This window comes from Portunus trituberculatus, chromosome 35 (assembly GCF_017591435.1).
Source record: "Portunus trituberculatus isolate SZX2019 chromosome 35, ASM1759143v1, whole genome shotgun sequence".
In the NCBI taxonomy this organism is placed as follows: domain Eukaryota; kingdom Metazoa; phylum Arthropoda; class Malacostraca; order Decapoda; family Portunidae; genus Portunus; species Portunus trituberculatus.
In genome coordinates, this window is record NC_059289.1 from 4,047,604 (window position 1) to 4,060,996 (window position 13,393).

The 13,393-nt window shown below is 45.5% G+C and overlaps 1 protein-coding gene across 15 annotated transcripts in view; it reads left to right on the forward strand.

The window, feature by feature from the left end:
• The window catches only part of LOC123513073 (mechanosensory protein 2-like), a 738,351-nt gene that overhangs the window by 501,885 nt on the left and 223,073 nt on the right, over window positions 1-13,393 (forward strand). Inside the window, exon 1 of one of the 15 annotated variants that reach the window (XM_045269929.1) lies at window positions 3,239-6,207. The exons of 13 other annotated variants lie outside the window; for them this stretch is intronic. The gene's annotated coding sequence lies outside the window, so the exon portion shown is untranslated. Of the gene's footprint in view, window positions 1-3,238; window positions 6,208-13,393 lie in introns of those variants that run through there. One more of the 15 variants, XM_045269928.1, reaches the window with a different exon arrangement.

Here is a 13,393-nt window from a genome sequence, read left to right on the forward strand (position 1 = left end):
CTCACTCTTTCCCTCCCATCCCCTTCCTTTTATTCTCGACCTTTCTTTCCTCATCCATCTCATCCCTTCCTCTTTCCTCTACTTATGCCTCAAACCTTTTTTTTCCCCTTTCCCTGTGTTTTTTCCCTCCCTTCCCTCCCTTTCCTCCCACAAGTCCTCATGTCCTTCCTTTCCTACCTCACAATCATCAGCAGATTTACACCCTGTTGGACGTAATGGAGGGGCGCCCCTTAACTCTCCCTCTGCCCTCTCTCACATTTCTCCCTCCTCTCTCCCTCCCTTCTCACTCCCCTCTCACTCCCTCTCCCCACTAACCACCATCATGCCCGTTCTTCTCTGCTTAAAACTCCACCTCAGCTTAAATTGCTAAGGTAAATCTTTCCGCTTTTATCAAATTCTTTAAGTCTTTTCTTCTTTATACCACGTTTCGGAGAGCGGAATTTCTTGTTACGGTTTTCTATTTCTCGACGTGGTGTGTGTTGTTGTTTTACTCTTTAATTGTTGTTCTGGTTGTGTCAAGATTCGTTAAGTGGGGATATAGATGATATTATGGTCGTGTTTGATCTGCTGTTTGATCTGCTGCAGTCTCTGACTAGTCAGCCAGACGTTACCCTACGGAACGAGCTCAGAGCTCATTATTTCCGATCTTCGGATAGGCCTGAGACCAGGCACACACACATGTGTGTGTGTAATTCACTGTTTGATCTGCTGCAGTCTCTGACGAGGCAGCCAGACGTTACCCTACGGAACGAGCTCAGAGCTCATTATTTCCGATCTTGGGATAGGCCTGAGACCAGGCACACACCACACACCGGGACAACAAGGTCACAACTCCTCGATTTACATCCCGTACCTACTCACTGCTAGGTGAACAGGGGCTACACGTGAAAGGAGACACACCCAAATATCTCCACCCGGCCGGGGAATCGAACCCCGGTCATCTGGCTTGTGAAGTCAGCGCTCTAACCACTGAGCTACCGGGCCGTGTGTGTGTGTGTGTGTGTGTGTGTGTGTGTGTGTGTGTGTGTGTGTGTGTGTGTGTGTTTTACCTACATAAGCCTATAATTATCATAGAAATCCCCTAAAAAATGTTGTGATAAGCACTATATGATGAAAGAAAGATGAAGGTGCATGAAAATCTCTCTCTCTCTCTCTCTCTCTCTCTCTCTCTCTCTCTCTCTCTCTCTCTCTCTCTCTCTCTCAAAGAAGGAAAAACTCAAGTAAATCCCCATAAACTACTAGTAGGTTGATCCAGGTACTTAGGCCTACTTCCTCCTGAGCCTATTAATTATCTGGCGTCCCTCTTACAAGGTTTACGGGGCAGCCTGGCGGATGACCTAACGAGAAGACGGTCTAGGAAAGGGTTGCTTCGCTCATCCATCTCCCTTCCCCTCTCCTTATAAAATTACTCAGGAAAATGTAAACAAGTCAAAAATATACCTTAAAAACATATTAATTTCTCTTTCTGATATTGATTTCCTCTCTCTCTCTCTCTCTCTCTCTCTCTCTCTCTCTCTCTCTCTCTCTCTCTCTCTCTCTCATTTTATTTTCGACTTTTTTTTAATCATCCGTTAACTGTTTGTTGTTGTTTTTGTGTTCATTTTCGTTTTTTTTTTTTTTTTGTATGTTTGTTTGTGTGTACGTGTGTGCGTATGTATGTATTGCATGTAACAGTTTTTAATCAATACGTATTCGCAATGTCGCTTTTTTTATATGTTTGTACGTGTGCGTGTGTGTGTGTGTGTGTGTGTGTGTGTGTGTGTGTGTGTGTGTGTGTGTGTGTGTGTGTGTGTGTGTGTGTTGTGTGTGTGTGTGTTTTAATTACATTGTTTGGGTTTCGTTCACGTCCTTCCGAAAACTAAGAAGAAAGGAGGAGGAAAGAGAAAGAGGAAGAGAAGGAAAGAGAACTAATAAAGTGAAAGAAGGAGTGACGGGAAGGAGGGGAGAAAATAAGTAATAGTGGAGAAAAGTAAGAGTGCGTAGGAGTAGGGAAAGAGAGGAGGAGGAGGAGGAGGAGGAGGAGGAGGAGGAGGAGGAGGAGGAGGAGGAGGAGGAATAGTAGGAGGAGGAGGAGGAGGAGGAGGAGGAGGAGGAGGAGGAGGAGGAGGAGGAGGAGGGAGGAGGAGGAGGAGGAGGAGGAGGAGGAGGAGGAGGAGGAGGAGGAGGAGGAGGAGGAGGAGGAGGAGGAGGAGGAGGAGGAGGAGGAGGAGGAGGAGGAGGAGGGGATGGAGGAGGAGGAGAAGAAGTAGGAGGAGGAGGAGGAGGAGGAAGAGCCTTTGTCCAGCTCGCGTCTTCTTTGGTGTCTCTCTTTTTCTAACGTAATAAGGTACTGAAGTCAATAAGCTTGACACACACACACACACACAGAGAGAGAGAGAGAGAGAGAGAGAGAGAGACAATATCCCACTTCTATAGTGACAATATGACGCAGTTGAGAGAAGCATACACACACACACACACACACACACACAGACACACACACACGGCGCAGGCAACTTGAACAGTGTACAAAAATAACAATATTCATAAAGGCTTCGTTGAGTCTATCACCTTTAATTCATTTCTGACACTATCGTCATTTTTTCCTTCCTTAATATTATCCTCTCTCTCTCTCTCTCTCTCTCTCTCTCTCTCTCTCTCTCTCTCTCTCTCTCTCTCTCTCTCTCTCTCTCTATCATATTCTTCATCTCCGCCATTATTGAGCTTCCCATTCTTCCATCTTCATCCCCACCATCACCGCTATCACCATATTCACAGAGAGAGGGAGAGGGAGGGAGAGAACAGTGTGGAGGGAATGAAGGGGAAGGTGGTGGATGTGTGTGTGGAGGCGGGGAATGAGAGAGAGAGAGAGAGAGAGAGAGAGAGGGGAGGGTGCCCAGGCGGGTCCCACTAACACAGCCGCTCTGAGCCACAGTTGAGCGGTGCCAACCCTCCCGCGCGGGCCCCAGCCATTGGCACTCTACCTCTCGCTCCTCCTCCTCTTCCTCCTCCTCCTCCTCCGTCGGGGGAGAACCTCATCTGCCGTGGAACCTCAGGTGAAGCGAGGGACACCGTCAGGTCGCACCTTGTCCCTTCAGCCGAGATCGCGCGCCGCGGAGGGCCGAGCGGGAACCAGCGGCCACCTGTACCGGGGCCAGTAACGAGGCTGAGGCGGCGATGAGTGCGTCGTGCCGGCAGCAGCAGCTTCAACGGCGGCGGTGACGGTGACAGCGTGTGCGTGTCTCGTTAACAACACCCCTGTGGCCGCTTACAACACCTCCTACTCCTTTTCCTTCTCTCCTCCTCGTTCTTCTCCTCGTCCTCATCCTCCTCCTCCTCCGACGCGGTTGTGAGATCTGTGCGGTGGTGTTTTTTGTTTCTCGTAACATTCATTTGATCGCGTTTTCTTTTTTTTTTTTTTTTTTGCGTGTGAGGTGAGCGGTGTGCGCCCGGCGGAGGGCAGGAGGAAGAGAACCCGGCGGTCGGGCTGAGGACAGACGCAGTGACTCGCAGGTGTGTGTCGCGCTGAGGTGTTCGCTGCGGCGCGTGTTCTCGTGGTGGTGAGCGTCGCACCGAACACCAGAGGAGAGAGAGATAGAGAAGAGAAAGACAGAGTGAGAGACAGGACTTGAACATCGCACGAGGAGAGATAGAGAGAAAAGAAATATCTCAAAAGCGATTCAAAGATACAAAAAGTGCACGTATCCACAACAAGCGCACTGAACCAACACCGGCCAGTCTCCTGACAACCCAAGGAGCGCCAACACCATGACCAACACCAGGAATTAATCAGAAACTCGAACAGAGAGACAGAACACGTATTGCAACCTAACCTAAATCTTCTTAACTGATTCTTAAAGACTTCGAGAAGCAGCTCACATCAGCTTAACCAAGCAATAATACTAAGACGGTCACCAGTTCATCCTCACCTGCCCTTCCCTTCCCTTCCCGCGACACGTGATGGGTGGACCTGTTCCTCGTGCCTAGCTAGCAGTGCCCTTCGCCTCCCGGAGCACTGGGGGGGCCGCGGCGGGAGCGTCTCGGGAGGAAGTGTTACCTGAAGCTCCAGTAGTTGACAGTAATGGTAATAAAGTGTCTCATTACATATATATACATGTAATACTCCAACTGTGATGATTCTTCTGTGATACGCCAACCTCCGTGTTTTGTGTGTATGTGTGAGTGTCGAACTCTCAGCCCAGGCGAGGCAGTCAACGCACGCACGCCAAGACAATCCTTCTCTGTTCTCAGGGGCAAAACAGGAGCTTCTCTCTGTGTATCTATATGTCTCTCCCTCTCCCGCCGCCGGCTCACCTCACTCCCCCCTCCTCCAAACCACAAGCGTGCGACAGCCTGAGATAGACTGACTGAGGCTTATGCAAGAAGAAAAACATTGTCGCTCGTGCAGTGCTAGCCAAGGCGCCCGCGAGCAGACACCCCTACGCCTGCGACCCGCCCGGAAGGTTTATGGGCGCGGCGACTTACTGTGTGTGCACTTAGCGCGGCTGTGACAGGTTCCCGTAGCGTGCCAGCTCGGTGTCGTAAAGGAGAAACTCTCTCACATTACACCTATTCACTCCTCGCTCAAGTGACAGAGAACCACCCAGCGCCATCAGCTCACTAAGAGAATAATTTACATATACACCGAAACCTTCGCAGAGGAAACCCAATTTGTCATCTATTTCAGCAATTAATAACAAGGTAGACGTCTAAAATAAAGGCCCATTCATCCATCACCCTTCCTGTCAAACTGATTCGCGAAAAGCAAGAGGCGGTGAGAGAAAACCTTATCGACAGCCTCTGGCAATGAATGGCGCACGCCTGCAAACACCACCATAAATTACCCACAGTTATCCATCTCCGGCCGCTCCACCTTGACTCGAGGACGACGCCACTGGTGCTTCCACTCCCTCAACTCGTCCCCAGCCACCACACTCGTCCCCTCTGAGCCCTACTAACCTGAGGACGCGGTACGTGGCTGAGGAGAGAGCATGATGCGGAGCTAGTGTTGCCGTCTCTTGGGAGTCGACGTGAAAAATAAGAACTGCAGCAGCCAGCGAATCAGCCAGCCAGGGAGCCAGCGGGTCTTCCTGGGCGAGACAAAGGAACGGAAACGCTAAAAACTCCTACGACAGCACCGAGGAATCATAATCTCGCCGTAAATTCATCTCAGCTCAGCGGCCTCGCGACTGACACACAAAACCCAGGAAAAGTATTTATAGAAGGTATAAAAAGACATTCGTTAGTCAAAATCCTTAAAGTCACTGAAGCAAAAATTGAAACAGTGGTTCGTTTAGTATTCCACTGAGGTAAGGAGAGAGAGAGAGAGAGAGAGAGATAGAGGAAGAGAAAAAAGAAGAAACAGAACCCAACAAGTCAAGTCACTGCGGCACTGCGACGATTCCTGACCAAGCAACCAACCACCAACTTCTTGCATGAGCTTCACCCAAACTTCCTACAACCCAACGTGTACCTGCGGCCACCACTACCTGCCTGCCTGCCTGCCTTCACCTGCGTAGAGGGAGCGCGTCCCAAGACACGTTCCCTGTTCAGCAGCTCCTCAAAGAAGTCAGTCTCTCCTTCAGGCTCTCGGCCACGACCCCTTAGCGCCACACCTCACTCTAAAACCTCACACTCAGGGTACTTCTAGCTTTAAGTGGCTGAGAGATCAACACGACCCGAAGGAAAGTTATATGTATATACTTATACAAAAAAGAGTTCCGAGTGCCCTTCACCTGTTAAAGATACGTACCTATGTAAGGATAAGAACCGTTGTTGTGTGGGCCCTAGAGGCTTAACACGGACCACTACCTCGCCCCGTGCTACACGCGGCGACAAGGACTCCTCCAAGGTTCCCTACGAGCCTCCTACAAGACTCCTTTACAAACTATTCCACACACACAAAGAAAAAAAGTAGAAATACTCCTCCACTTAGACCCCTTCAAAGCCTCAGGAAAGGAAAAAAAAAGGGAAGGGAAGGGAGGGGAAAAAAAGTTGTTGAAAAGGTCCTCCACAAACAACAAGACTTCAGAGAGGAAAAAACATTCATTATCCTCCACACAAGTCGTCAGGGTTTGCCGTCAGCCCGCGGAGGCGGCGGCTGACGGACACTAACGGAGGCTACCACTGGGGTGGCCACGCGAGGAGGGCGGCGGCCGCTCCTCTTCCATGCCCGGGCGCGGGGGTGCCGGGGACAAGTTTGATTCTCGTTTGAAGATTTTCCACAGGGTAAATATCCTACACTCCACTCACTCCCCCTCACCTGACACTCCCATCACCTCCCATTGCTATACTCCCGCCCTTCAGGTTCACACGCACGTCCTCTTGATGATGTAACATAACGCCCTGCCCCCTACTCGTTCCCACACATCCCACCCTTCCCCGAGCCCTCACCGCCCCATACAAAAGTCACATACCCCTACACACTACTGTAGTCACATTGAAAGGTTAAATTTTAAGCCTTCATTTAATATAGAGGCAAACTTTCCCGTGATATATAAAAGTCACATGACCTGCAGAGTCCCAAAAGGTGAAACGGTGTCCACTAAAACCAGAGATTAAAGTTGGACACCGACTGGCACTTGTACAGTAAATTTCCTTCACCATATGGAAAAAAATATACACATGCTAACAAAATATATAGATGTGTATATTGTATCCCTTGCAATAAAGAAAAAAATATTGATGCATCGAAAGTCACGCTAATTTGAAAGGGAAACACAGCTGTCTATAGTGCAAATGACATCTGTCCCACGCCACCCAAAAATATACAAATGAACAAATATAATTAATGCATCACACTGAGGCCTCCGCGACACACACAGGCCGGCTCTCTGGCTCACAAATTGGCACCACAGCCGAGGCCGCCACAACAACAAGCATACACTAAAATGAAGTAAACCCAACCCCACCACACGCCCCCTTTCCCCCACCAGCCACTTAAACAAGCACACACTAAAAGTAACCCCTCCTCCCACTCATGCAACCCCCTCCCACTCACCCACCACCACCACTACTACCACTCCTCACTCCATATAAAAAAGAAAAACATGTTATAAATATTACAAATTACGGTCGCCAGGAAAGTTGATTGGAATTTAACTTTTTCAATGATTCGTCTTTCACAATTTATTACCTCCATACAAAATTAAAGTGCCCGTTTTCCCTATTGAAGCTTTTGAAATATGTAACATGGAACCTTTCCTTCCATTCACTGCACGAGGACATTCCACATTAATAAACAGGAAGGAAAAGGTGGACATTTTCCTCTCAACTTTTCTTGTATGGCAATGTGTGTGTTTATCCTTTACTTAACGTCAAACATCCTCTGCCATTGTGTTTTATTCAGTAATTATTCATTATTATTCATCTTTACCCATTCACAAGTCTTGAATAATTCTTGTTGGCAGAAAGACTCAATCAATCACCAGTAGACCATATTGGTGTTTATATTTCTGTACTATAAGATCTAGTTTTAAGTACCAAGGGTGTGACTCACTAGCACGACCTGTACACACCTGAACTACCAACACCTGTCCTTCATTTACACACCTGATCATCCCTTATACTTCAAGAAACGACACACTCATCACTCATTCACTTATCAATTTTACATCCATTTCATTCTGTTTACATCCATTCACTCGCTCAACGCTCCTTCATTTACTTGTACCTTTTCATAAATGTATCCAACTTTTTTTTATGTATTTGAGAAAGTATCACGTTTAATTTCAAATGTGTCAGGGGAAAAGTAACGTATAGAAGAAAATCCAGTGCCAATTTTGTGTCTTACGTGGTTAATGAAAACCGACGTATGAGAGAGAGAGAGAGAGAGAGAGAGAGAGAGAGAGAGAGAGAGAGAGAGAGAGAGAGAGAGAGAGAGAGAGAGAGACATTGCGCAAGTCGCCTCACGTATTATGTAACACACACACACACACACACACACACACACACACACACACACACACACACACACACACATACATAAACACACACACTGCAACACTCATAAGAGAAGAAGTGGGAGGAAAGAGAAGTAAGAGAGGGAAGAGCAGGAGGAGAAGGAGGAAGAGGAGATGGAGGACGAGGAGTAGCAGGAGGAGTAGGAGGAGGAGGCTTGAGGTTGAGTGGGCATGACAGGACTGGTGACAGTGTGTGTGTGTGTGTGTGTGTGTGTGTGTGTGTGTGTGTGTGTGTGTGTGTGTGTGTGTGTGTGTGTGAGATGGGCAAGAGGAGGAGGAGGGGGAGGCGGCCCTTCAGACTGTATCGTTTTGGCATTCAACAGATCCTCTTCTCGTCCTCTCAGAATGGTCACTGAAAACTTCGATTCAATTTTTGCTCTATGATCCCGCATTATATCTCCACGATCTGCTCTCTTCACTCCTCTCCTGCGGTCTTGTCTCTCTCTCTCTCTCTCTCTCTCTCTCTCTCTCTCTCTCTCTCTCTCTCTCTCTCTCTCTCTCTCTCTCTCTCCATTTAATTCTTATTCCTCTTTTCTTCGTCCACTGTGCATTTTTTTCACTCACCAGCTTTATTTTTTATACTATTATTTTCTTTTTCTTTTTCTTTTTTTTTTCGTCTCCTCACCCAAAATAGATTTTTTGTGGGTCATATTTGCCGTCTCGTCTGGTGAGCGAAAGGAATGGCGATGCACCTGCCGAACACACCTGTCCCTTCGTCTCCTTCCCGCACCTGTCACCTAAGACGACACACACACACACACTCACACACACACACACACACACACACACACACACACACACACACACACACACACACACACACACATACAAAGACATAAATACACAACCCTCTGCTAATTAGACGATGTGTGATACTGATTAGAGAGAGAGAGAGAGAGAGAGAGAGAGAGAGACCTACCAATAAATCTTACAATACCAATAATGTTAAATTTATCTTCACTCCAGTTGGAATCTCACTCTTCTCTCTCTCTCTCTCTCTCTCTCTCTCTCTCTCTCTCTCTCTCTCTCTCTCTCTCTCTCTCTCTGTGTTCCCCTTAGCCTTGTGTTGTGTGGGAGTTATATGGGTTATGTCACTCCTCACCCTTCCATGTCCTCCCCTTTATTCCCTATGCTATACATCATCTCCCCTCTCTCTCCCTCCATCTTTCCCCTTCCCTGAACATCACCTGATTTCGTCCCCTCCCCTTCTAACCCTCTCCAACCCCCAACAAAAAAAAGGACAGAAAATTATACCTTTCCCTCTTTTTCTCATCTTTCTCCCACGCTTCTCTTTCCCCGAAAAATTACCGCATTTCCCTTTCGTCCCCTGGAAAAAATACCCCCCCACACACCTAAGCCCCGAACACGTGGGGAGAGACGCCCCCCGAGTAACACAATTTCCAGGAAAGGAAAGAATGGGAGAGGAAGATGGTAACTAGGTTCTGTTGCCACTTATTAACACAGTGTATGGAGTTAAGTTTATACCATTCTCTTCTTACGTTTCTTTGGGCGAATGTAGTCGTCTCCTCCTCCTCCTCCTCCTCCTCCTCCTCCTCTTCCCACTCTTTCCGCCTACTCATTTCATTCACGCATCGTCTTCACTTCAACTTTTACCTTTCTCTTTTCCCAAGTTTTATTTCTTTTTTCCTCTCTCTCCTCTTCCTCTCTTCCTCCCTCGATATCATCTCCCTTGGATGAAATTTTTCCTCCTCCTCTTCCTCCTCCCACTCCTTCTCCACTGCCACCTCTTCTTTCTCCTCTTGTACACTTTCTCTCACCTTTAGTGTTCTTTCTCCTCTTTCTAACTCTATTTTTTTTCTCTCTCTCTTTCATCTCATTCCTTCTATCTTTCCGTACAATGAGGAAAAAGGAGAAGTGGTCGCGGGATGGGAAAAAATAGAAGGACAAAAGTAGTTCATTTTAACTCAACTGTCATTACTTCTTTTCCTGGCGAAGAGCGAGAAAATTGTGAGAAAATTGTGTGACGCAATTCTTTTTCCTTCTGTCCGTATCTTTTCTCTCTCTGGGTTATTTAGCTTCTATAGCATGGGGGTTATCTCTCTCTCTCTCTCTCTCTCTCTCTCTCTCTCTCTCTCTCTCTCTCTCTCTCTCTCTCTCTCTCTCTCTCTCTCTCTCTCTCTCTCTCTCTCTCCTGGGGAGGAAAATGCATAATATCAGGAAATTACTAGCACGCCTCCCCTCTTTCCTCACGTTAGTTAGCAGTGTTATTTACGTTATTTGCATCCCGAGCGTAAATTTCCCTGCTGGCAGAAAGCGAGACGGTTTAGAGAAGTTAACAAACACGGTTAATTACTATGACGGGGAGTTATATGGTTATAAGATGATGAAAAGTTGTTCGTGTAACGTGATAATGAAAATAAGGGAAGTAAGAAAATGTTTAAAGTTATAAGGTTAATGCGATAAGGAAGATGAAAGAATGTGAAGGGGAAATGTTAATACGATAATGAAAATGAAAAGAAATAGATGCACGGACGTGTTGTGTTCTATGTAATTCATTATGTATGTAAGAAAAAAATAGGCTTAAAAGTTAACGAATGAGGCAACTTTACAGAAAATAGACAAGTAATTGTAGAGTTTCATTACGCCATTTAAAAAGTTTGGGAACAAATTTATCAGGTAAGAAAAAAATATGTAAAAACTGTAACCTATTATACATTTTCATAGGAGTTAATGAAAATACTGTACAAGTTAAAGAAGTTACCCACTAAAGAAAACCGGAATTAGATTAATTTCAGTTAAAAAATACGAATAAAACATTTGTCGCAAAACCTTCCTTTATATAAAAACCTGTCTATGGAGGAAAAGGAAATTGTCTTCGGGAAAACTGCTATCCAAGAAAAAATAATCTCATAAGAAAATATTCACTTCAGTTAGAAAAAAGCTGAAAATCCCTTAGAGTAAAAAAAGAAAAGGAAAAAAAAAACACCTCTCAAAATTGCCACCCAGTAAAACACATAAAAAAAAATCATCTTAAGGAAACAAAACTCAGTGAAATCAAAACACATCCCGATAAGAAACACAAACAAAATTTAATCCCCTGTAGACAGAAACAGACAGATACGCTGCTTTTACTTTTCGTGACAGCTGCGTCCTTTCCTGGTGCTAACTTGTGCATACTTTACCGCAGCTACAGGAAGGGATGTGAGCAGGTCCTGACACTATGACAGAAGGGAGGAGAGCAGGGACAAGAGAAGGATGACGAGGGAAGGGTGACAATAGAAGGGTGACGAGGGAAGGGTGACAAGAGAAGGGTGACAAGAGAAGGGTGACAAGGGAACGGAGGAAGGGTGACGAGGGAAGGGTAACTACGGAAGGGTGACGAAGGAAGGATGACGAGGAAAGGGTGAAAAGGGAAGGGTGACGAGGGAAGGGTGACTAGGGAAGGGTGACTAGGGAAGGGTGACAAGAGAAGGGTGACGAGGTAAGGATGACAAAAGAAGGGTAACAAGAGAAGGGTGACGAGGAGGGGTGACGAAGGAAGGGTGACGAGGAAAGGGTGACAAGTAAGGAAGGAAGGGAAAGCTAAGTGAAGTGTCTCATGGAGGGAAATGGGAATAAAGTAAGAATGAGAGATCAGAGGAACAAACAAGATAAGGATAAAGAAAAGGACGTTAGTGGTGGAATGGACAAGAGCAAGATGAAGGAATGAAAGAAGGAAGATGCTGATGATAAAAGGAAAAGAAAATCAAGATAATATGAAGGAAACACGAAAGAAAAGAGGAAAGGAGACACTACTGATGGAAGAAAAGAATGAGAGAATTGTGGTGAAAGAAGGAGTGGAGAGATTAACAGAACTTCACAACTAAAAATGAAGAACAAGGGAAGGGTAAACATTAAGAAAAAGGAAATGAAGTTAGAAAGAGAACATAACATTACTGATAAAAAAAACTCAAAAAGTATAGAAGGAAAGATAAAGTGAATAGAATAGTAATGAAAGGAAGGGAAGAGAAGGGAAGGGGAGAGGTGAAGGAAAGGTGACAGAATGAAATTGTTTACACCTGGAGTGTCGTGTAAAGCCACACCAACTCAACTATAAAGTGTATCATCCTTTACATATTATTCTCTTAAAGCCTTCAAGTGTATGACGTGTTTACCATTCAACAACGACCCTTCTCTTCGCTCTCTCTCTCTCTCTCTCTCTCTCTCTCTCTCTCTCTCTCTCTCTCTCTGCTCAGAGCTACAAATATGATTGGCTGAGCTAAGCAAGGCTACAAACTCAATTCTCTCCCTCAAAGGAATTCTTCTGTTGGGCGTGAGTGAACGCAGAGAGAGAGAGAGAGAGAGAGAGAGAGAGAGAGAGAGAGAGAGAGAGAGAGAGAGAGAGAGAGAGAGAGAGAGAGAGAGAGAGAGAGAGAGAGAGAGAGAGAGAGAGAGAGAGAGAGAGAGAGAGAGAGAGAGAGAGAGAGAGAGAGAGAGCCATAACACGCTATATTCCAAAAATGCATTAAAATATTCACCACGAGTTCCAAATATCGAAAAAAAAAATAGAAAAAAAACACGAGAAAATATAACAAAAAACATGTATACATACATATCTACCTGGGAAAAACACACACGAAAATGTGCAGCCAATCTAGATATAAAAAAAATGACTAAAAAAATTAAAACCCTTTGAAAAAAAAATGGAAAAAGTGAAATATCAACCATCATCATACATATTTTTTTGACACAAGTTCCATCCTATCTTTTTTTCTCTCTCTCTTAGTAATTTTTTACCTCATTTTTTTCACTTCCCCTCACCGTCCCCACTTATTCTCATCTCTCCTGACTAACGGGAAACAGGATAATTAGAGACAAACCACCTGAATGCATAACCACAAAAATACAAAAAACGGAACTCCAACTAGTCCTCCTCCTCCTCCTCCTCCTCCTCCTCCTACTACTACTACTACTACTACTACTACTACTACTACACTATTTTTATCTTATAGAATTCTCAAAAGGCTAAAAAAAAAAAAGACTCGTTCCATCTTGTTATGCTTTCACCTGGCTTGGAATGAAAGAACCAGAGAGAGAGAGAGAGAGAGAGAGAGAGAGAGAAGTTCTGTAATACTTTTAATATACTTTCTTCACCACTAAGGATGATTTTATTAAAGGGCAAAGTTAGGTAGTGGTGATGATTTCCTGCTGTCCGATGCTCCTCCATATAACTTTGTTCCCCCTGGATTTTCTAAGCAGTTACTTCCATATGGTGCTGATCGCCGGCCTCGTGGCGTATAATGGAGAGAGAGAGAGAGAGAGAGAGAGAGAGAGAGAGAGAGAGAGAGAGAGAGAGAGGAGGGTAGATGTTAAAATAAGACGCCACCAAAATTTCCTCTTTCAACCTCCACTGTTTAAATTGTGTTTCAAACCACCCACTGCCTCTCTCTCTCTCCCTCTCTCTCTCTCTCTCTCTCTCTCTCTCTCTCTCTATCGTGAGTTTTCCTCCCTTT